This window comes from Podarcis melisellensis (genome assembly GCF_964234715.1).
Source record: "Podarcis melisellensis genome assembly, chromosome: 1".
Lineage (NCBI taxonomy): Eukaryota > Metazoa > Chordata > Lepidosauria > Squamata > Lacertidae > Podarcis > Podarcis melisellensis.
The window spans coordinates 134,715,878-134,740,575 of record NC_138528.1 but is presented as its reverse complement, the minus strand read 5'-3'; the positions used below and the strand labels follow the sequence as shown (position 1 = coordinate 134,740,575).

Below are 24,698 nucleotides of genomic sequence, written 5' to 3'. Positions count from 1 at the left end.
CAGCGCATGTGTTTCTAAATTAATCACTGAGCTATGGGCACTCCCATTGTTTCCCAATTGAAGACAAAGGTAGGACTTTGTGGTGACAGCAAGTTAAAAGAAAGGCCTTTAGTCAAATTAAAGGCAGCACCCTGGGACCTGGATTCCCTAATTTTAAAAGAAAGCCATGGACAGTGTTTGGAAGACTCATTGACGGGAAATTTCATTAGTTATTCCAGTGACTATCCTATATCTCTATAGAGATATTTTTCCTGTGTTTTGTGCCCACTAATCTTCTCCAGTTCATTTACATACAGTACATTAATAATAATTTGTTATGTTTCAATAGTAAGTGCATTTTTAACATTATTAACTTTTCAAATTTGCAATGAATATTGGCGCAAGGTGGATTAAGGTATTGAGCCTTAAGCAAAAAAAAACTTCATCTCGCTTGAAAGCAAGACTGAACAAGCATTAATATATTATCCTTCCCTTTTCCCTTTTAGGTTACTTTCTTTTCTCTTTACCATGCTTAAAACGTTCATTCCTCCCCCCTCCTTTTTTGCAAATTACTTGGCAGTTCTACATTCTCTCTCTCTGTCCTGCAGTGCAAACATTTAAAGTGTGTTAACAATGCATATGGATGAACACAGGAGCATTACTGATTTTTATTACTTTATTAACCTATCTGAGCAACATGTGTTTGCTACAGAATCATTGTTCTAGGTCTCACATTACCCTGGTAGCACGACTGTCTCCCTTGTTGCAAAACACATCACTTATGTCATGTGTGCATGGCATAATATAGTACCTATGACATACTTTCAGGAGCATCAGACCTGCTTGTGGCCCATTTTGCACGATGGTGTGATAAAGCCCTTGTTATTCTTTGCAGTTTGTGTTAAAAATAAATAAATCATGTATTCTCATGATCTCTAAGGAATAGATATGGAAAGTTCTTCAAAAAGGATAAGAAAGGTCATGTTATTATTTCCTTGTAATGTAAGTGACATTCTCTAAAATCAGCTTGGACTGATTAAACTACATAATGTAACATGGTCTGTGAAAAGAGAACATGGTGTCGGTCGTCAACTGAACTGATCTGAAGAAAGTTATTGTGGATAAGACACAAAGCCTTGTTACATTCCTGACTCCGCTGGTATCTTGACTTGCCTATTGTGGGGTTCTGATGATATCTTGGGCTCCTTTAATGGCAAAAAAGAAAAAGAAAAAGGTGAGTGAGGTGAATTTACCTTAGATACTGATTGAAAAATTGGGACATGAGTTTTCTTAGGCAACAGCAGTTTGATCAATCAGGTGCAAGAAGTGAGCTGAAAATGTGATGAGGTGATGTTTATATAAATTCATGGATGAAGGTACGCTATTGAATAAACCATTGATAATGTGTGGGCTAAAGTGAATGGGAATACAACGAACACATCCAGATTGCTAGAGTACTACCTAATATATAACCTAAGCAATCCTTGAAGCTGAGCCAGGGCTGGAGCAATAAACATGAATAGTATAAACATGGGCACGCTCAACTCTTTACCCTTGCCCAGTTTTAATAGTTGAATTAACAAGAAAACTCTGTGCACTTTGTTCTCCTCTGAGGACTATTCTTAAGGAGGGGTAATACGACTCTGTAAGTGAAGATTCTGAAATCTTAATTAAGGGGGGAGGGAAGAGTGAGATCAGGAACAGGGATACAGTTTATTAAGAAAAGCTCAGAAGAATGTATTAAATGGGAGGACTTTTTTTGAAGTGGTATGATCGCTTCTTTCCATGTTCGGGGATGCATCATGTAAATCCCAGTTAAGGGATTTTTAAAAGCCGAATTGCTGGAGTATTTGCCTATGACAGCTATAGTATTTTGGCACAGAGCACTTAGGAGCTCTTTGGGGCATATGCTTGGGAGTCATTTTTTGCTTAACCTGCCGTCGGCTGATGCTGTGATGTGCGTGCTGAGCTGAAATCGCCTTTTGCAGTCAGTCACACCCACTGCTTTTCAGGGCTGTGTGATCCAGTGCAAAAAATATATCTGAGCTACAATTATTATTATTATTATTATTATTATTATTATTATTATTATTACCTTCCTTCATTCGAAGATCGCAGGGCAGTTTACAATATAAAAACACAAAAATACACACCATAATAATAAAAACTATACCCCTCCACAGCATATGATGGGTGATAGTTCCAGAGCTGGGTTAAGCAATAAACTGATTTATTAGTTTTAAATTGTTCTTAAAAAGCTAGTTTACTTTTTTTTAAAAAGTAATGATTATGAATTCTCTGGTAAATTCTAGCATTTTGGGGAGCATGTAGGAGCACACATGATCTCTTTCAGCTTCTGCCTTCTGGAAAAAGGTACAGGGTTATAAAGACTAGGCCTGAGAAATAGTTTCTCTTTTATCTCTGATAAAACAAGACAAGAATAAAACATGAGAAGATACGCCAAGATACAGTATGGCAAATGACTGATGGGGGAGGGGGAAAAGCTTTCCTTTCTTTCCTTATGTGATTAAACAAGAATCCCCTCCCCTCATGAGTCAAAATTGTCATTTTAAGGACTTAAGCTGTGGATTTAAGGCTGTGTGGAGATAAACTTTCGAACCAAAGCATGTTTTAAGAAGCGCGTGGAATGTATAAGAGCTTTGGAATGACGCAGTTTAAAATGCCGTTGCCATATTGGGAAGTTCTGTCAGAGGTCTTGAGTCTGGGAGGAGAAAGAGAGAAATAGAGCTGTTTTTATATTGTGGCTGAAACTCCTCAGTGGGACTTAAGAGCTACAGTTTTACGAGATCAATGATGGAAAGAGTGATGTTATCTATGAAGGTGATGATATATGGAAACCATCTCGATTTGAGGATTGGAAGAACGGAAAATTCACACAGGATTATTATTGGTGTTTATCGGCTTAAGGAGACTATCAGAAGAGATCATAAAGAAAAAAGAGAAAATATATGAACAAGATGTGATGTGGAAACAGCAAGATAGGACTGGATAGAATTATGAACTCTGTTTGGACTGATTTGGATTGATTTGGACATTAACGCAGTAGCAAGAAGATGATCAGAATCCCCCTTCGGATCTTGAAATATGGGTCCCCCCAACAAAATTTAAAATTCGGCTTTGTAATTCGGAATTTATGTGATGTGATTTAATTTAATTTGATTTGATTGGCCGGTTAATAAAAATTATTTTTTTTAAAAAAGAGAAACACTTTCTCTTCAAATGAGATTTTGGTTTTAAACGCAGTGTAAGGTAGTCTCTGGGACGCAGGTGGTGCTGTGGGTTAAACCACAGAGCCTAGGATTTGCAGATCAGAAGGTTGGCAATTCAAATCCCCATGACGGGGTGAGCTCCCGTTGCTCGGTTCCTGCTCCTGCCAACCTAGCAGTTCAAAAGCACAAAGTGCAAGTAGATAAATAGGTACCGCTCTGGCAGGAAGGTAAACGGCGTTTCCATGCGCTGCTCTGGTTCGCCAGAAGCGGCTTAGTCATGCTGGCCACATGATCCGGAAGCTGTACGCTGGATCCCTCGGCCAATAAAGCGAGATGAGCGCCGCAACCCCAGAGTCGGCCACAACTGGACCTAATGGTCCTTTACCTAAGGTAGTCTCTATGGGAGTGTATTGTACAGTGGTACCTCGGGTTAAGAACTTAATTTGCTCTGGAGGTCCATTCTTAACCTGAAAGTGTTCTTAACCTGAAACACCACTTTAGCTAATGGGGCCTCCCACTGCCGCTGCGCCACCGGAGCACAATTTTTGTTTTCATCCTGAAGCAAAGTTCTTAACCCGAGGTACTATTTCTGGGTTAGTGGAGTCTGTAACCTGAAGCGTCTGTAACCCTATATTTAGAATCATAGAATCATAGAGTTGGAAGAGACCACAAGGGCCATCGAGTCCAACCCCCTGCCAAGCAGGAAACACCATCAGAGCACTCCTGACGTGGTGGTCAAGCCTCTGCTTAAAGACCTCCAAAGAAGGAGACTCCACCACACTCCTTGGCAGCAAATTCCACTGTCGAACAGCCAGTGTGGTGTAGTGGTTAAGAGCGGTAGTCTCGTAATCTGGGGAACCGGGTTCGAGTCTCCGCTCCTCCACCTGCAGCTGCTGGGTGACCTTGGGCCAGTCACACTTCTCTGAAGTCTCTCAGCCCCTCTCACCTCACAGAGGGTTTGTTGTGGGGGAGGAAGGGAAAGGAGAATGTTAGCCGCTTTGAGACTCCTGAAGGGGAGTGATAAAGCGGGATATCAAATCCAAACTCTTCTTCTTCTTCTTCTTACTGTCAGGAAGTTCTTCCTAATGTTTAGGTGTATCAGAGTTTTTAGGGATAGCTGGGATAGCAGGCTTGTTGTTTTCTGAATGTCTTATTTTCAGTTTCGTTGTTCTGTATGGGACAATGACAATAAAGATTATCGTATCGTAAAAAGGCCAGAGCATATATTTAAATAAATAAATAAATAACTCAGGGAGAAGCTTGGTTGGAAGATGGGGTAGAATATTTAAATGGGGTAGAATACTTTAAATAACTTAACAGAATAACCTAAGCCTTTAGAGATGAGGAAAGGCACAAAATGGGCTGGTACAGTCAAACCTCAGTTCCCAAATGGTTCCGTTTTCAAACGTTTCGGCTCCCGAACGGTGAAAACCCGGAGGTAAATGCTCCAGTTTTTGAACTTTTTGGAAGCTGAATGTCTGGCGTGGCTGCAGCTTGAGGGCAGGAAGCTCTTGCATCCCATGGGAAGCCGTGCCTCGGTTGTCAAACGTTTCTGAAGCCGAACGGGCTTCCGGAACGAATTACGTTTGACAGCCAAGGTTTGGCTGTAGCAGAGTAAATAAGTTTTCCTCAGATTCTGCTTTCTCTGTCAAGTTATCCTCCAGCAGAAAATTCAGGTCAGTAGGTTTATTTGCTGGCACCTCATTCTCTCTTGCTGCCTGTCTGCCTGCTGTGTTACTTTGAAAACGAGCTCTCTGAAATAAACAAGAATCCTTCCCAAGAGCAGAGCAGACAGACATGTCAAGTAATGATAGGGGTGCTTATCCATGTGCCCACCAAGCCAAAACACAGCTGCTGTTTCACAAAATAGGCTTGTCAGCTGCAAGAGCACCCCCACCCCCATGCAGTCAGGTCTGTTGTGGGGAGGGGGGTGCTGCTGATTAATGAAAGCATTCCCGACTGTACTTGCATTATCTGTGCTTAGAGCAATGTGGTCAAGCATTTAAGGCCCTTAACCAATATTGATGAAGATGGTAAGTTCAAGTTTGAGAACATGGCTTTTTAATTGGCTCCAGCATGCATATTTGGTCTTGCTGAGACTAACTGGTAGCAGTGAGATGTAATGGCTAAAGTGTTGGGCTTGGGGTACAAATCCTTCCTCAGGTACAATATTCACTAACCTTAGGTAGACATTGTCTCTCTGTCTGACCTACCTCACAGGATTTAAAATACGATACTTGGAGTTCCTTTGAGGATAGGATAAATAAAAGATGTCTTATTTACCTCTTACGGTAACGTAAAGCAAATTAATATTCCCTATGAAGGATTTCTGACAAAGTGTGAACATGTGAGAGTGTTGGAAAGAGTTTGAAGTTGCTGCTTGTTACTCTGAACCCAAATGAGACTGAAATGTCACTCAGATGTATGAATTCCTGCTTCTATTCAAAAGAATTGCTTGGCCCTTTAATGCAAAATGTAGGTATGAATTAAATTATATAAATCAGATGATGAAATTGGCAGATTGCAATGGTTTGATCCTAGTTGACATCTGCTGTCATTATGGGTGTGACGTGATAGATTTGATTCACTGCTTGTAACTCTCCTTGGAGAAAATCCGTAAATTTCTTATTTTCTAGTGTACATTAAGAATTGGGTAGATGTTAACAGGAGCCATTTTTTAAAGTGAGTATTCCTATGGCTGTCGAAATATTGCTGAGGAAGACTGACATCTGCCCAGCAGAGATTAAAATCAAAGTGAATCATTTATCATATGGGTGTGCCCCTGATACAGCATACCCTGCAACATTTCTCAAATGAAAATAGGAACATCTTCTTCTAGGCTTTTTCCGCATTTGATCTCCTGCACACATAGACATCATATACACATCAACATTGGTCACTAATAAATTTTAGCTGTAAGCTGCCTTGAGTTCCTGTCAGGGAAAAAGGTAGGAAAAATAAATAAATAAATAAATAAATAAATAAATAAATAAATAAATAAATAAAACGGCCCAGTTACCAGAGAGTAAGCCCCATTAAATACAGTGAGACTTCCTTCTGAGTAACCAGGGGAAGGCTCAATTTACAATAAAGGAATAAATACTCCCCGCATTTCCTTAAAAATGGTTGGCTGCGGAAGCATTGCAATTAAAGAATGTAAAGTGGATTGGTTGTATTTTCTTTCAAAATTATAGGAAGGGCTTCATATGCCAGCTTCTCTATTTGGTGCAGGGATTTTATTTTCAGTATAAACAGGGCTCCGTTTTTGCACCAGCACCTGCGCGCACGCGCGCACGCACACACACACACACACCATTTTTAATTGTTCCCCGAGATGTGGAGGGGAGGAAAAAGGAAAAGCAGGACATTCTGGGATAAAATCAGAAACTGAGATAGCTTCCATAATTTCAGGACTGTCCCTGGAAAATCAGAACACTTAGTATGATACAGGTGTGGGGAACCTGTGGCCCTCCAGAAGTTGCTGATCTAAAACTCTCATCAGCTCCATCAAAGCATGGCAAGGCAGCAGCTGGAGAGCCAAAGGTTTCCCACAAATTCCCTAACCAACAATAGATGAAGAAGAGTCAATACTCTGCACCAAAGCAGGTGCCTGGTGGGTTCTTTTAAGATGACACATAATCTCAGTGCTCTTCTGTGAACTTCCTCATGTGTATATAGGAACATATTGTGGAAGAAGGATACCAATGTAGTGCCCTCCAGATGTTGTGGGCAAATTCACATCATCCCTGACCATTGGCCATGCTGGCTGGTGCTGAGGACAGCATGTTGGCTGCTTCACTTCTAGAACTTTAATGGGATTGCTGCTAGTGATAGAATTCCAGGTTTCCATTAGTTGGCGGCTTTTATCATCCAAGCTTCCAAGCATCTCAATTATTTCTTCATTCATTTATTGCATTTATAGCCTGCCTCTCCTTTTAGGATCTCAAGGAAGCATTCATGACACTTTCCCCTCATTTCCAAAGGGTATAGGAATTGTATAGCTGGATATCCATACTATCAGCAGTAAAGGTCCAGGGTGACAATAAGCTACAATCAAATTTGATGTGGCAGTCTCTATACCTGACCATTGCAGATGCTGGCTGGGGCTGATGGGAGTTGTAGTCCAAAACATCTAGAGGTCCCCACATTGCAGTGATACACACACACACACACACACACACACACACACACACCACATATAGCATATAGCATATAACACCCAGTTGACCTTGACCATGGCTTAGCTTGATGTCTGATTGAGCCCATGAGCCTGGGACTAGTAAGACATGTGCATAAGCAGAGTAGGCAGAGTAGTCTGTCTCTAGCATACCCACCTGTACAGGGGCTCAGGAAACATTGTAGTGCGCTTATGTAGCATAATCATGTGGTTGTGTGTTAGGAAAATAGATGCCCTATTTCAGTCCATATGATTTCTCACAGAACACACAGGTAGGTTGTTTCTGACCACATACATCTTGTTTATCTGTGCAGCCATAGGGAGTCATTGTGCAGTAACAGCCCAAGCTGTTTGTACATGACAAAGGCCATATGCTCTCAGTGAATGTTAATGCTTTCACGGTTTGAAGTGTTCTCAGAGTTGAAAAAGCATAGTCCTGATTATTGCTCCGCCTCCAGAAGACCCTGTGCAATAGGGGTAGGAATGCTGAGCTGATGGAAAATAAAACTAGAAAGCCAGCTATAACCCATGGTTTGCCGGCATATCCAGGCTTTCAGATTATAGGACTGAATTCAATTAAATCCTGTGCAGAGTATACCCACTGAAATTAATGAACCTAAATTCAGTGAGTGTACTCTTGAGTAGGATTAGCAGTGACCATCACCCATAGTTTGGGTTCCCAGTTGTGACTAGTGTGGACTGTGGTGGTGTGACATGAGAGTTGAGCCATTGTTTCCTTTTGAAAAAGAAAGAACCAATGCGTTCTTTGAGCATGTAATACCTTCACTCCTAGCTTGCATCAGGTGCTGCACTTCTGCAGACTCTACGGTGATGTAGAGTGGAGAAACTCCATATCAGCAACAGGGACTTTTTATTTTTGCACATTAGGCTCAGTCACACGTAAAAACCATTCACATTGATTTGGGATTGTATCCTAAGCTGTTCAGCTTGGTGGCAAACCGGGAAGTAGGAGAGATGTCCCATGCTCTTGATTTTATTGGTCTCATAAAGTGTTGTAAGAATTTACAAGCACTTGTTGCATCATAAATTACAGATAATAAAATAGCAGGTGGCACATCTTTCAAGCAGTGTATTAAAATTATTCCTATTGGCAGGATCAGCAAAACAACCCTCAGACTCACCCCTGCCTGAGTGGCTACAAAGCAAAGCACGTTGTTATTTCAGAGAGATGTAATTTTAATGACAACTCTGCCATGCTGCTCTCTGCAAAGCATTTGTAAGTGCCCCACGTTAATTATAAGTTTCAACATCTTCCTCAGCTCCTCATTTATATCATGTGGGCAATAATTGCAAAGAACAAGCATAATTTATGCAACAATTATTACATTGGTTTGGATGGCAGTGACCGAACTCTCTCTCTCTGTGTGAAGCTGTTCTGTATTAATCTGATAGATTAATTTTTCTCTCATTGGAGTGTTTCTGCACTGTTGATCTCAAACCAGAAGTTAAAATCATAAGTAAAACTAAATCCTACGGCGTGTCAGATTTGATCTGAAGAGGGGCAGTGGGGAAAAACAGCAATTTTAAAAGCATTGGTGAAACGGATGAGGACCGTGGTTCTCATTTTTACTTTCTTTCTTTGCAGACCACTTCAAAAGCGCAGGTGGTTTCAGTGGACCACTTAAAATAAAAATGTTCTTCACCCACAGCACAATCGGTATTGCATTATGAAAATCATAGGCCCTAAGTCAGGCCACTGAAAAGTGTCCCTGTACTTGGTAGAGTTTTAGGGAAAAATTAGTAGAGTCTACCAGTGTCATATTATGAAAATTCCCGCCCCCCACTGATCTCTGTTGTCAGAAGAAGAAGAAAAATTAAGTGCAGATATTCTCAACTGTTCTGCAAATCTTTCTGCATACCAAATGAATGGAACTCCCACATCACACTTCAAAAATCCCTGTTCTAGGGTATCCAGAGAAGCCTCTTGAAAATTGGCAGGGTGGTCAATGGGCTTTTTCTCCAATGACTATGGTTGTGAGTGGCTGCTGGAGTCCTCAGTTTCACTAATGCAGATTTTTGAAAGATTGCTTTTTGCTTCAGTGTTGACCTGCGTGCATGTGTAGCACCCTGCTTGTGGTTAATGCTTAGCTGGAATGAAATATTCAACGCAGCAATAGAGAAATTAAAATAATAATTTATTTGTCAGACAAATAAATGAGAGACACGGTGGTATATGATTACCAAAGCTCTGCCCACTCCAGCCCTGATGGTCAGCACTTATATTTCCTCAGCCCAGCCCCCTTGCTCCTCCTTTGGCTGCCTCTGTCCAATCAGCCTGGTTGAAATTCCTATTGGCTGTTTGCTAGAACCAATCATAAAAGATACACTCATTTCCTATTACCTTTTATGGGAGACAAAGAGCTATATTTCCTTCTATCTATAAATGGCAAATAAATAGTCATATATCTTGCATTTGCCTCAACAAGGCACCTTAATTACCAGCTCACCTCTTGCCCTCCTTGCCCTATTGCCCTCCAAACCAGATGGTCAATGGTTTTAAATTTTTATTTTAAACAGATGTCAGAGATCTTGGGTTCACATTCTCACGCATGATCAATGAAAGATCTCCTTCTTTGGAGGTCTTTAAGCAGAGGCCTGACAACCATATGTCAGGAGTGCTCTGATGATGTTTCCTGCTTGGCAGGGGGTTGGGCTCGATGGCTCTTGTGGTCTCTTCCAACTATATGATTCTATGATTCTATGAAATAAGAATCTAACATAAGAATCTAACATTTCTTACTTTCTAAATCCTTTGCATAATTACATTTAAGCCAATATATTTCATACATTAACATATATAGCTTTTTAGAAGGAAAGGAAAGGCCTTTTCAAAGTAAAAAGGGAACTTAGTAAAAGCTAAATTCTCTAAGTTCTCTGAAGCTTCAAAGTGGCTTCAGAGAGAAGCATCTTTCCCTAGCCATCTGCTGTTTCCATTAGCTCTTGCCGTTTACCCTGTGGCTCAAGTCTCTAATGGAAGACACATGGTATTTTATTTTGTTAAACAATGAGTGCTTTTGCAGCTTGAATTTGTATGGTCAGTGTGACCTTTTGCTCCCAGCCTGTAATTTCCTTTTACAACCCTGAGGTACTCGTCTCCTGCAATAAATCAAGGGGGCCCTTGTCCAGGAAGATAAACATCTGCCAGTCTTTTAGACAGCTGGTCTTCTGCCTGGCATTAAAACACACAAGCATCTGCGCATATATATATATATATATATATATATCATTTTAAAATACAGGCCTTGATCAGATGCATCATAATACAGATCTTGATCAGATGCCTCACATATACTCTTTAATTGTTATTATTTTGTAGCATGCCTCTTACTGGAGCTATTCTCTGCCACTGTGCATGCCCTGCAGCATATCCAAATCTGCCCCAGAGGGAGGAAAGTACCATTTCGCAAACAGAAGTCATTCTGCTTGCCTAATGAGTTTCTTAGTGCTACACTGTATACAGCCCATAATACCAGTTATTACCCCTTCACACATGGAAGCTTCTACATTAGCCTTATTCAGGTGTTCTCACCCCCCCTTCCCAGATATAATAACAGAAATGCGAGGGAGGGGGTGAGTCCACTAGCTCTGCCCCTCATTTCTGCCCCCCCCCCTGGGAGTTGGAGGGGTAGCCTCTGAAGTGGAGATCTCTTTCTATTTGTGGGAGATCCTTGTGTAATTTGGCATACTGATCTTCCAGGAGTCTCTATTACATAGGGAGTCTACACAAGGACAGCAGACTCCCCACTGCCTCCAGCAGTTCGCCTCCGACTAACGGAAAACGAGAAGGGTGGAACTGAGGATGGGGCAGAGCTAGCATGCTCATCCCATTCACACTCATGTGATTCTAATTGAATGGGGGATTAGAAAGTCTGGGTAGGGCTATAGTGTGTGTGTGTGTGCGCGCGTGCGCGCCAAACCTAAGAAACATTAGGAAAGAAAAATTTCTTCGGAGATTTATAGGGACATAAACACAATGAACTGCTTAAAAGAAAAGGCATTAGTCCTGGCAGGTATTAGTCCTGGATGGTTTTGTTAATCCTGACATCTGTAGCAGCCCCATATTAGGTGAATGCTATGCCTGTAATATGTAAATTAGGTTTAATTAGCCTTCCATATAGCTTTAAGCCATTTAAAATCAGACCTGGCCTTGGGGGGAAGTTTACAAGTGTTAATTTGTTTGTTTCATTTCTTATAAAACAACTGGACCAAGCAAACCTAATCTTTTTCTTATTATCTGGATCATTTAGAAGATGCAGATCTTACAGTGTTTTGGATTATATCTGTGCCTAAGAGCCATCTCTTCAGCTAATAACTATTTATGCAGCTACTTGCTGTATCCCCTGAGCTAAACCATGTTGAATTATTTTCGCTGCAGTGGCACATCAGAAGGCATGGCAAGGCCGCTAATGCTGAAGGCACTCAGATGTCTCCACTGTATTGATCATTCTGCTGAGCCAGAGGAAGCTTAATTAATTTGTTTTAAAATTCCTCTGCATACCATGGATGGGTGTTACAAATCAATGTGAGCTACAGCCTCGATTCCAATCAGCTCATTATAATGCAGCTAATTACTGCATTGAGATGACTGGGGCCTTTTACTGGGGGGCTTTGTTATAAGGCTTCCCCATTCAAGGCTCTCTGGGGAAAACAGCCTCCTCTTCCCCACGATGCACACAGGTTTGTTCTTGCCCTGAAAAACAGTACCCTCTCGCAGCATGAGCTGTTTGTGCCAATGCAAACCAGTTTTGAAATGTATAACAAATGAGAGATCACTGACAACATTTTGCATATTATATGACATCAGGTTGTTGCCAAGTGCTCACTCAGTAATCCTGGCTCTCTGTACCTGCATGAGACACACGTTTCCAAAATTGTGTTTGTCTGAGTCATGCTTTAGGTGCACACTTAGAATGATTTACATACACACCTAAAATCCATGATGTACGGAGCATGCTTTTTAGGAGGCTCTTCAACCCCCCCCCCAAAAAAAACAACAACACCAAGCTAGCTTCAAAGTAAACATCACCATTTCCCAACAACATTAAACATATCAGCTCTTCCAAGCCTGCAACCATACATTGGTTAAGAGGAGTTATTGCAAAGTGGTGTTTCATTGTCTAAGTGGAAGGTGATTTCTTTTTAAAATCTTGCTTACCTTCACAACATCCATGTGAGATTGCTTGTCCCTTTTTTGCAGAACTGATGTTGGGGGCGGGGAGGTGTGAGCAAAGGCCACTCACTAAATCGGTAGCTGTGCAAAGAAGTTAGACCTTGTCTCTCAGATCTAAATCTTCAGTGTTTCTACTAGGGACCTTATGGTTTGCAGTGAGCTTTTTTTATTACTCACAGGCCTTCATTTCCCTTAGCATTCCTCTGGCTCCATCCTTTACCTCTTCACACATCCATGTTCTTCAGCAAGCCCTTGCTCCTTACACACACATGCTGTTGCTTTTCCTCACTGTAGCTAGACTTTGCCACGGATGGAGAGAGGTCTGGTATGCATGGCCTGCTTTCAGGCATACTCTCTGTATACCCCCCACCCCATTTGTACTTTATGGGTATAGGCAAGACTGTTGGGAAAAATGTGCATTCGCCCCAACAATATCTGAAAAAAATCAGTCTATTGTGATTATGTTGTTGTTTAGTCGTTAAGTCGTGTCCGACTCTTCGTGACCCCATGGACCAGAGCACGCCAGGCACTCCTGTCTTCCACTGCCTCCTGCAGTTTGGTCAGACCATCTCGTCCTCTATCGTCCCCTTCTTCTTGTGCCCTCAACCTTTCCCAAGATCAGGGTCTTTTCCAGGGAGTCTTCTCTTCTCATGAGGTGGCCAAAGTATTGGAGCCTCAGCTTTACGGTCTGTCCTTCCAGTGAGCACTCAGGGCTGATTTCCTTAAGAATGGATATGTTTGATCTTCTTGCAGTCCATGGGACTCTCAAGAGTGTCCTCCAGCACCAGAATTCAAAAGCATCAATTCTTCGGCGATCAGCCTTCTTTATGGTCCAGCTCTCACTTCCATACATCACTACTGGGAAAACCATGGCTTTAACTATATGAACCTTTGTTGGCAAGGTGATGTCTCTACTTCTCAAAATGCTGTCTAGGCCTGCCATTGCCCTTCTCCCAAGGAGCAGGCGTCTCTTAATTTCGTGACTGCTGTCACCATCTGCAGTGATCATGGAGCCCAAGAAGTAAAATCTCTCACTGCCTCCATTTCTTCCCCTTCTATTTGCCAGGAGGTGATGGGCCCAGTGGCCATGATCTTCGTTTTTTTGATGTTGAGTTCAGACCATATTTTGCGCTCTCCTCTTTCACCCTCATTAAAAGGTTCTTTAATTCCTCCTCACTTTCTGCCATCAAGGTTGTGTCATCTGCATATCTGAAGTTGTTGATATTTCTTCCGGCGATCTTAATTCCGGCTAGGGATTCATCCAGCCCAGCCTTTCGCATGATGAATTCTGCATATAAGTTAAATAAGCAGGGAGACAATATACAGCCTTGTCGTACTCCTTTCCCAATTTTGAACCAATCAGTTGTTACATATCCAGTTCTAACTGTAGCTTCTTGTCCCACATAGAGATTTCTCAGGAGACAGATGAGGTGATCAGGCACTCCCATTTCTTTAAGATCTTGCCATAGTTTGCTGTGGTCGACACAGTCAAAGGCTTTTGCATTTTCAATGAAGCAGAAGTAGATGTCTTTCTGGAACTCTCTAGCTTTCTCCATAATCCAGCGCATGTTTGCAATTTGGTCTCTGGTTCCTCTGCCCCTTCGATTATAGTGATTGACAAACAGAGAACACATGTTACTAAAGCCCACCAACTTGTCTATTATCCAGTAAATCATATTTCTGATGAAGCAAACCCAAGTGGTTAAAGCCAAGCCAGCAAAAATACTCATCAAAAATACACAGAAGTGGAGTCCAGGATGAAAATGACCTAGAGGCAAATCTGTAGAGTTGGAAGGAAACACAAGGGTCATCTAGTGCAATCCCCTGCAATGCAATGCAATCTTTTGCCCAACATCGGGTTCGAATGCATAACCCTGAGATTCTCTACCAACTGAGCTGTATCCATTCAGCATATTGTCCAGATAATAATAAACATTTTGTAAATAACTTGTTTCTGAATGAAATGAAACGTATCTGTTTTTCGCAGGAAATCTTTAGTCATTCAAATTTATCCATTCATTTACAGGCAACTGAGGCTTTTATTGGTGTCCTGAAAACGGAGTACAGGAACCTTCGATTGGTACTACCCATATAAATAGGTAACCCAGTTTATCATGCTATTGCTTTATTTTAAAACACTTCACAATTCAACTTGAGCATCTATTTTGCTCCCCAAGGAGACTTGCATCCACAGTATGGTCATTTAGGTTCCACACTAATTTATAGGCAAGTATCCAACAAAGTTGTCCCATTAGCTCAAATACCTCCACCTGTACTATGGAATGTCCTCTCCCTCTCCCTTTGTGCCCTTGTACCCTTCCAGTCTGTTATGGATATCCCCACCCCCAACATCATCTGGAACAGATTTGGGGGGCACACATGGAGGGGAGAGGAAGTCCCATTTTACTGGCAGAAGTCCTTGTTATAACAGGATGAATTTGTTGGATGCAATCCTAGGCTACCAGATTTTAATGATCCAAGTATTTTTAACCAATGGGCAGATTTGGTATGTCAAGTTCCTTATACTTCACTTTTGTCATGTTATATTTTACCTATATTGTTGGGCACCCTGGAAAACAAAATTTATACTACAATTGTGGGATACAATGATATAAATAAACAATGTGTCCAAGAGTGAGTTGCGCATATTAAACTCATAGAATAGTCCAAACAGTTCAAGACAACAAAACGGATCAGCAAGGAGTAGCATGTCAAAAAACAACCTCCAAACCAAGCTGCACTATAGCCATTACCTGGTTTAACTTTATTAATTCATTTATTTTTGGCAAATAAATCCTTGCTTCCCCTGAAAGCGGCAGCTGGCTGCTTTCAACAACACCCCATGACCTTCCTGGGACAGAATGACCCGGTGGGAATGGAGTTAATGATAACTGACTCTCAACCTCATTTCCTTTCTCCTTGTCAGCAACAGAAATGTTTTGGTGTGTATCTGAAGAAGGGTGCATGCACACGAAAGCTCATACCAAGAACTAACTTAGTTGGTCTTTAAGGTGCTACTGGAAGGAATTTTTTTTGTTTAGAAATGTTTTGGGCACCAGAGTCCCCGCCCCCATAAAAAGTGTCTTCAAAGCCTATGAGGAAGACTCAAGGCTATACTTTCAAGGAGTTGAAGGAAAGACTAGAAAAGGATAAACATTATATATATATGATTTTTGCTGCATATGCTTAAGACATTTTCTTAGGACTGCAAACCTGTGCACACCTACTTGTGAGTAAGTCCCACTGAAATCACTAATACTCACTGGTGGAGGAAGGGGGGTGTGGTGGGTGCAGTTCACCCCGGGTGTCATCCCTCAGGGGGGTGACATTGCGCCCCCTCCAGGCCGCTCGCTGTGGGCAGTGCCCTCCTGGGCCGCTTGATGCGGGCGGCACCCTCTGGATGCCAGAGCAGCTAGCTCCTCATCTGCTGATACTTTATCAGTAGACGTCAGGACAGTAAGACCTAAAGATGTGTCCCCCACTAGCAGACTGGGAAGCATAGTCATTTTACTTATAAGTCCCAAAGATCTCAGAAGCCCCACTCCAGAAAAACTTGGTAGGCACCCACTATGTGCATGTTCTGGAAGCAGTTGGAAGACATTCTTGTTTAAATGTATTTAAATATATTCTTGTTTTAATTTTTTTTTAATTGCTGTTAATTATCTTATGTATAAATTACCTCGATTCACCTTGATATGGTTGTTTAGAAGGAGATTACTAAATTGTAATAGGAACATGGGGTCACGAAGAGTCGGACATGACTAAACGACTAAACAACAACAAGAAGTAGGAATAATAATAATAATAATAATCAGGCAGTATCTTATATGGGACGCGGGTGGCGCTGTGGGTTAAAGCCTCAGTGCCTAGGGCTTGCCGATCGAAAGGTCGGCGGTTCGAATCCCCGCGACGGGGTGCGCTCCCGTTGCTCGGTCCCAGCGCCTGCAACCTAGCAATTCGAAAGCACCTCCGGGTGCAAGTAGATAAATAGGGACCGCTTTCTAGCGGGAAGGTAAACGGCGTTTCCGTGTGCAGCTCTGGCTCGCCAGAGCAGCGATGTCACACTGGCCACGTGACCCGGAAGTGTCTCCGGACAGCGCTGGCCCCTGGCCTCTTGAGTGAGATGGGCGCACAACCCCAGAGTCTGGCAAGACTGGCCCGTACGGGCAGGGGTACCTTTACCTTTTTATCTTATATAAACCAAGATGGCAAATTATGAATAAAGATGAACCATTCATAACAAAATTGGACAGATTCACATGACAACAGTTAACTTAAAATCTAGGACAAGTTCCAGGTAAATCTTTTCAGGGTAGCAAGATGATTTAAGCATCCTCTCATAGCATGACAGTTTGACACAGTTAATATCTTTTGGGGAGTATTTTGGGTTTATTTATTTATTGCTTAACTTGCACATCCATTATGAAGGATTTAACACTGCAGAGCAAGAGCATTGATGGAAGGGTATTTAGTGGGGGAAGTGGAATTAGAGTCTAATCAGTACGTGGGCCAGATATGTCCAACTTCATATTGAGTGGAGATTTCCTCAACATGTTCTGCTTAAGCTTGATTATAAAGCTTTTCAAGCCAGATATTTGCCTTTTAAATAGGGTTTAGAAGGTGTATGGGTATTACTGCACCATTATTTGTCCATGATGCTGTGTGAAATACTTGTCTAGCTTTGAAATTCTTTACATCCTCGCCCCTCTCTGCCTGGCAGTTCTTGGTGCCCTCTAGACATCCTTCCTGTTGTGCATTCGGGCTGGTTTGTGCTGAGGATAGTAAGGGAAAAGGTAAGGTAAAGGACCCCCGGATGATTAAGTCCAGTCAACAGCGACTATGGGCTTGTGGTGCTCATCTTGCTTCAGACTGAGGGAGTCGGCGTTTGTTTGAGGGAGTCAGACAGCTTTTCCAGGTCACGCGGTTAGCATGACTAAACCACTTCTGGTGCAACAGAACACTGTGATGGAAACCAGAGTGCATGGAAATGATTTTTACCTTCCCACCACAGCTATACCTATTTATCTACTTGCACTGGTGTGCTTTTGAACTGCTAGGTTGACAGAAGCTGGGACAGAGCAACAGGAGCTCACCCTGTAAGGCAGATTCAAACTGCCAACCTTCTGATCAGCAAGCCCAAGGGGCTCAGTGGTTTAGACCACAGTGCCACCCGCTCCCCAATAGTACTGGGGAGTGCTCTCCAATAGTAGTCTCCGCTCAGGATAGTACTGGGGTGCTTTCAGTACTGTTTGCTCCTGCAAAGGTTTTGGGGCAGACATACTGCTTCATTTCCAGTCAGTGAATGCTCTATATCTTCCTGCTAACCTACTCTTCAGCTCCTAACACATATGCAGTAATGACAATCTTAATCTCCTCCTCCTCCTCCTCCTCCTCCTCCTCCTCCTCCTCCTCCTTGCAAAAGGGAGTTTGAACTGAAACCTATTTTTTATTTTTCAAAATGCCCCATAAATATCCACTTTTCTGGTCCAGAGGGCTTTTGGATGCTGTTGGGGCTGCTCTAGCAAGAAGCAGGAGGTTGGTCTAGATGACCAACAAGGCCTTCTCCAACTCTTTGATTCTGTGCAATATCCTAATTTTATTGCCAAATCTGTCTTGGATGGGCATACAAGGCAAAGGAGGATAGATAAATGCTCCTTATTCCTAATATGCAGTTGTTTATTATTATTATTATTATTATTATTATTATTATTATTATTATTATTATTCATTTAATTTCTATACCACTTCATATTTTAAATAAAAAAACCTCAAACTGGTTTACAAGTTTCATGATGGGAGAAGTTACAGTTGCCAGACAACTCCTAGCCATACATCTTTTAAGGCAGAGGTTGTCAACCCTGTTATGTAGAGCAGTTGTCTGATGCTATATAAGACAGTCCTTTGTATGAAAAGTCGAGATAACAGGGAGAATAAAAACCAGCCAAGAGTAGAAAGTTCAGGATCCCAGAGTTTGACCTGAGGTTTCAGGGTTTTAGCTTACCCCTTCCCCGGGGTCTTCAAGAGAAGCAGTGTCTGTTTTAGTCCATGAGCAACATGCCCTCAGTGGGTCCTGTTACCTGAGTGAATCCACCTCCTCCTTGTCATTGATACAGCTCTCTGTCCGCTTGCCATTTCCCTCTGGACCCAATTTGCATCACCAACCCAGAGGGCAAGACAAGCAGAGGCTGCTGCTGCTGTTTTTCCTTGTTTTTTCCACTGTTTACACAGAGGAGGCAGGTGAACAGGCAGTTAGAGCAAGAAAGAGCCACACCTATTGCAGGCCTATCTTTTGAGCCTCAATAATGCTGTGTATAACCCTGTTTTATAAAACCTTTACACTCATTATAGCCTGAATACAGTAGTCAAGGTTGAACAGACAACACTGGTCATGTACACTGTCTCTACAGTCTACACACGTGCAGTGCCAGAGATAAACATTTTAGCATGGGGACAAAAGTCTACACTGTGCCCCCCCCTTGCAGATTCATGCCCCCTCGCCCCTGCCCCTGCACAGGCTTCCTTTTCTTGGTGGCGGCAGCAGCAGACGATGAAGGGGAGCTAGTCACCATCAGGTGAACTATCCCTCTTCGGCTGCTGAGCCACCACTACTGTCCAATTGGCTGTGTCCAAGCAGATCAAAGGGCGACTGGGTCCTACTTCTCCAGGTCCAAGGAAACAGGGTGTCCCTGGACTTTACCAGCTCCCATTCCCAGCCTTGACCACAGCACTGCCCCACCCCTTCTGAGCACCCAGGTCTTGAGGGAAGCAGCTTCCAAAGTCTCTTTTATGTCTACACCTTGGCATGGGACGCGTCTATTGTTCTGAGTGTAAAGGAGACACTCCTCAATTCTGTCCTGTGCTGAACAGGTCGCCCCAGGCAGGGGTGGGGGGAATCAAGAGTCAAGTCCTGCAAGCAAACTGATATGACCCCTACTGATCTATTTTTGTGGGGGCTTCCTGGAGAAGCCTCTTTGTGTCTCATTCCATGCAAGCTTCCTTCTCTCAGTGGTAGTGCAGGAGGGGGACAAAGGGGATAAAGTTTCTCCTCTTCATTCCTCTTCCCCCACCAGTGGGAGGGTAGATATAGGTCAGCTTAGGGCTAGCTGGGGGAGGCAAGACTGCCTCTTTGCTCTTCTCTTCCATTCTCTGTTCCATCCCTTTTTGTCATCTCCCTAACCTGCTGTCTGGCACTACACAGGTCACTTCAACTAAAGACTCACAAAGATTTAGTGCATATGTTTATGTTTTAGCGTCCTGTGATTAGCATAAGGCTGATAGGCATTCTCTAATTTTGCAACCTATGTTGACAGACAAACTCAGTCTAGTGCCCAGAATTCTTTGAGAGAAAGAATGTGCTTTAAAAGGTACATGTAGCCTAGGACTAATCTAAACACTGAGCAGTCTGTTTCACTATGCATTAGACTGTCTATGGTTTTATGCTTTTAGAAGCAAATCAGTGTCTTTCCAATAAACTATGAGCCAACTGAACTTTTTGGGTTTGATGTAGGGGAAGGAAAATCATCCCCAAAATGTGATGTATTGTATTAATAAAACGCTTCCAAATTTGTTCTACTTTGGTTGTATACTGCTCAAAGAGAGCTACTACCAGCCAGCAGCATTGTCAGATATATGATACTTCTAAAATAAACTGGTAAGTATGCAAGAAGCAGCAGGCTTATATTTTTATTATTATTAAAATCATTACCAATTTCCCTAGCCAGTCTTAATCTGTCATGCTGCCATCCCACAAATGCAAATTGTATTTCATTCTTAAGTCAACATACATTTACATGATGAATAAACAGAATTACATGGGTGAAAAATAGACGCAAAGTGACCCTGAATGGGCCGGTTCTTGCTAAATGTGGAGCATGACCAGATTAGAGAGGGCTCTGCTGTCTTTAGTAGCTGAGTTGTAGGGAGAAAGTGCAATGTTCGTACATACATTTAAATAAATAAACATTTAAATGAACAGTGACCTTCTGTCTGAGAATAAAATCGTTTTTCATTCTTTCCTCCCCTCTGTGGGAAACATGACAATGTTAATTAATCCCTGGAGAATTATTTCATACAAGCACTGTTCTGAGCAAAGGAAGTCTTCCGAGGTTGTATGAATGCCAGCCCCACAGTCAAAGTGCTGCCAAAAGAAAATTCACAATGCTTTGTCAGTGTTTGACCTGGCAAAGCTTTCATATTCAAAGGAAAATTGTTTTCAGATCTTCTCCAAAACTGTAAATTGTAAAACTTTGGAGTGATAGATAATGTCAATTGTATGATATATATTAATATTAATGCTGGTCGGCCGCATTATTGGACTGAAAGACAAACTAGCACAGAGGCTGGTGTTTCTCTGTGTAATTGCCTGTAGCACTCTTTGCTGTTTAGCACCAGTGCCATGGCTTGAAGGAGGAAAATTTCATGAAATGTGATATTAAAAGGAAATAGGGTTTTAAAAAATCATTAGTATATGCAATCATTAGAGCCAGTGTGGTGTAGTGGTTAAGAGCGGTAGTCTCATAATCTGGGGAACCGGGTTCGCGTCTCCGCTCCTCCACGTGCAGCTGCTGGGTGACCTTGGGCCAGTCATACTTCTTTGAAGTCTCTCAGCCCCACTCACCCCACAGAGGGTTTGTTGTGGGGGAGGAAGGAAAGGAGATTGTGAGCCGCTTTGAGACTCCTTAAAGGGAGTGAAAGGCGGGATATCAAATCCAAACTCCTCCTCTTCTTCTTCTTCTTCTTCTTCTTCTTCTTCTTCTTCTTCTTCTTCTTCTTCTTCATTAGCATATGCAACTTGAATATGAACTTCCAGGACTTCAGGAACAAAACTAGTTGAGCCAATGTATTTTTTAATACCACGACACACTCCTCTGGGGATGCAGTAAAAATGAATAGTGGGAACCTATTTCTCTTCCTCAACCTGGGTAGCTCCTATCATTTTATGATGTACATACTAAAAGTTCCTCATTGATACAAGGAGGAATTGGCCAAACTGATGTGAAGTGTGTCCACCCTTAATCAGTCCACCCAGGCAGCTTTCCAATCTTGCCAGCCAACTCCCTTAAGAGCATTACCCAGGCAGCACAGAAATAGCTAAATTGAGGCTTCTGTAAAACTGTATACAACCCCAAAGCAAAACTTTGGAATATTCTTAAACAATGGGGAAGGTTTAATCAGGCTAATCACATGTCTGCCCTAATCACATAGACATGCCCGACTCCCCACTTTATAAGTTATTAATGGTTGTTATTAATGGCCTCGGACTAAAACGTAGCTGAATACAGTCCATTGCTTTCTATGTGGAGTGTACATGCAGGGATGGGGAAGAGCCATGATGCTCTGCGTGTTACAGGACAGACATACTTGGAGATGACTGACTCATTCATATGGGAAAGGAGCTCTTGCATCTTCCCACCGCTGATCCAAAGAAATGAACGAGGGAGGACAAATTCCATGGCTTGAAACCATTCTGTGAACTTGGAAGAGTTGCTTCAGTGGCCTCATGCTACTTGCTGAGCCAATGAGTGCTTTTTCTGATAAGAGTTATTGTTGTTTTGAAGTCTTTTTGAGAGCAAATATGTTTTCTAGCTTTGTCTATTTCAAACACACAAACAGTACTATATGGGTGACTGCATAACATTAAATTAACACTGTGTACTTACTGGTTGTTTAAGGTAAGTGTCATATAACAATTTTTATTGTAAGAGCTTTAATATTTTTCAAAATAGTCGCTTAAAGAAAAACCGGATAGCTGTTGGACTAATAATTAGCCTACACAGCTTATTGCTCTGTTTACACTGATGGGGGTGTTGTCCCTTAAATCTCTGGCCAACATCTATAATGGCTCTCCAGGCATTACAAATACTCATTTTGGGAGTAGTCCTTAGTAATTTAAAATACCGTTTCTACCTTATTTCTTCACATATCTGTTAATTAAAGCTTTCATGTTGTACTATTCACTACAATTCTATGAATTCATTTTACAAAGCTGAATGCATAATAATTAGCAAAAAGAAGACAATCATAAATATATCATGCTTCTTGGGTTATTTTTAGACATGTGCACCCACATACCGCTGGTACCCTCATTGCCTTTGGGAGCTGAAAACCCCATCTGTAAATTTCAGATTAGATCTTTGTGTTAATGGTGTTTTTGTTAGTATGAAAGAAACATGCGTGCATATGAAAACTCATTGTGTGTCAGTACTGGCTGAAGCTGTTCTGACAGCTAAATATTTTCCAGGAGAAACCATTCAGCAAAATAAAATCTGTCAAGGCATTTCTGCTGCCATGGACCGCTGAACGTTATGGTGATGGTGAAAATACTGCAATGCACCAAGTGTGTGCTAGAACTAGCTCTCACTTAAAGGTTAAAAGAAGATATTACCTCTCCTCCCCCTCCCCAGCATGTAGGCGGTATTTTAATCAAGTTCTCATGGTAACAAACATAGCAATTTGAAAGTGCTGGAACCAACAGAAAATTGGCCTCCCCCCCCCCTTCCTCTGCTTGAGGTGGGGGTGTTAAATCAATACAACTGCAGGGTTATTTGTTATTGCAAGACCTCTAATGCTGGGAGAATGCCAAAAAAGGATGTTTTATGTTAGTGAATTCGGAAAACAGACACTCCAAATTCTACCTTTCTGGAAAAAGGAGCCAAAAAGTGTATGATTCAAACACATTTTGAGTAGGGATGCTTCCCCCCCCCCCGCCCCCCCCACCTTCTGAGTTAGTGGTCATGATTTACTTTGCTTTCCACCATGCTGCCAGCTTGCATTTTCTGGAATTTGTTGAGATACTACTGCAGTGGTAATGTGCATGTTTAGATTCTTTTTTAAAAAATAAAATCCTTCTTTTTGTCTTTGACATCTTGCATGTAAATTTCATTTAAAGTTGTGCAAGAGGAGCAATTATTCTGAAATGTCACTGCACTCTGCTCTCCTTTGAAGTTGACATGTTTTTCCTTTAACTCAAGATGTTGTTGTGTGTACCAGTACTGGGGTCCATGCATGCCCTTTTTACACACACACACACACGCTTTTGGCTAGCAGGAAGAGGAAGGTGATCCAGCTTGCTTTCAAACTGCAACTTCTTTCCTTGTAGGGAAGGAGAATTCAGTGTGTATCATTTACTAGATCAGACCCCATAAGAGGTAAATTGATGTATGCCAGAATACAGAGTATTGGTGTAATCTAGTATAATAATAATAGTAATAATAATAATAATAATTTTTATTTATATCCCGCCCTCCCCAGCCGAAGCCGGGCTCAGGGCGGCTAACAACAATAAAATAGTACAACAGTACAACACAGCACAACACTCTAAAATCATTCATTATAAAATTAATTCAATCAAACCAATGGCAACCATTGGGCCCGAGCTCCGCGAAGATTGCCGAGGGGAGGACTGTTAGTGAGGAACGCAACATAAACAGCCTTGTCATCCTCTTCCACAGTAACCTATCACCTTCCACTACACATGACCTCTATATCTTCCTCTACACATGATCACTGAAATGCAGGATAGCATCACTTATGGCCCTCCTTCCCCCAAACACATTGTGTAAACAACAACGGCCTACCAACAAAATCTACCACAGCTGATTGTCCCAGGAGGCATCCAATAGAATTAGGAACAGTGTTACTAAAGTCCACCAAATTTACCCAGTCACTATCACCCTAGGGAGCACCTGCTCCCCATCCCATCCTGTGTCACACCCAGGGAGGGCCTTCTGCCAGGTACAAACTTTTGCTCGGAAGGCATCTGACAACTTTCTCCTATCATACAGGCTCTCACCCTGTATGTTAACATATGAGAGTACTGGAGGTGAAATAGTTAAACAAGTTACCCAATCAGAACCTAGGGGGGTGGAGTCCGAGGGACTATAAAACCAGCTTTGGGAGGGGCGAAGGGGGAGTTTGTTGGGAGTTGGGTGGTTGGTTGGGGTGGGAGGGAATTGGGATAGAGTCTGGGGGTAGGTTGAGTTAGCGTAGCGAAATAAGCTGAGTCAGGAACAGTTAGGAGCTAGGAAGACAAGTAAATATCTGAGAGGTGGTTTAGGGAGTGAGAGCAGATAGCAGAAGTTATAGGTCTGGATATAGGCCCATGATTGTAATTGACTGAGAC

General features: G+C 42.1%; 1 protein-coding gene across 37 annotated transcripts in view; it reads left to right on the top strand.

Moving 5' to 3' along the window:
• MAP2 (microtubule associated protein 2) overlaps positions 1–24,698 on the top strand; it is a 278,632-nt gene that overhangs the window by 150,665 nt on the left and 103,269 nt on the right. For 33 of the 37 annotated variants that reach the window (XM_081898601.1, XM_081898598.1, XM_081898590.1 and 30 more), the window contains one exon: positions 14,604–14,676. The exons of 3 other annotated variants lie outside the window; for them this stretch is intronic. The gene's annotated coding sequence lies outside the window, so the exon portion shown is untranslated. Of the gene's footprint in view, positions 1–14,603; positions 14,677–23,342; positions 23,382–24,698 lie in introns of all 37 variants that reach the window. One more of the 37 variants, XM_081898578.1, reaches the window with a different exon arrangement.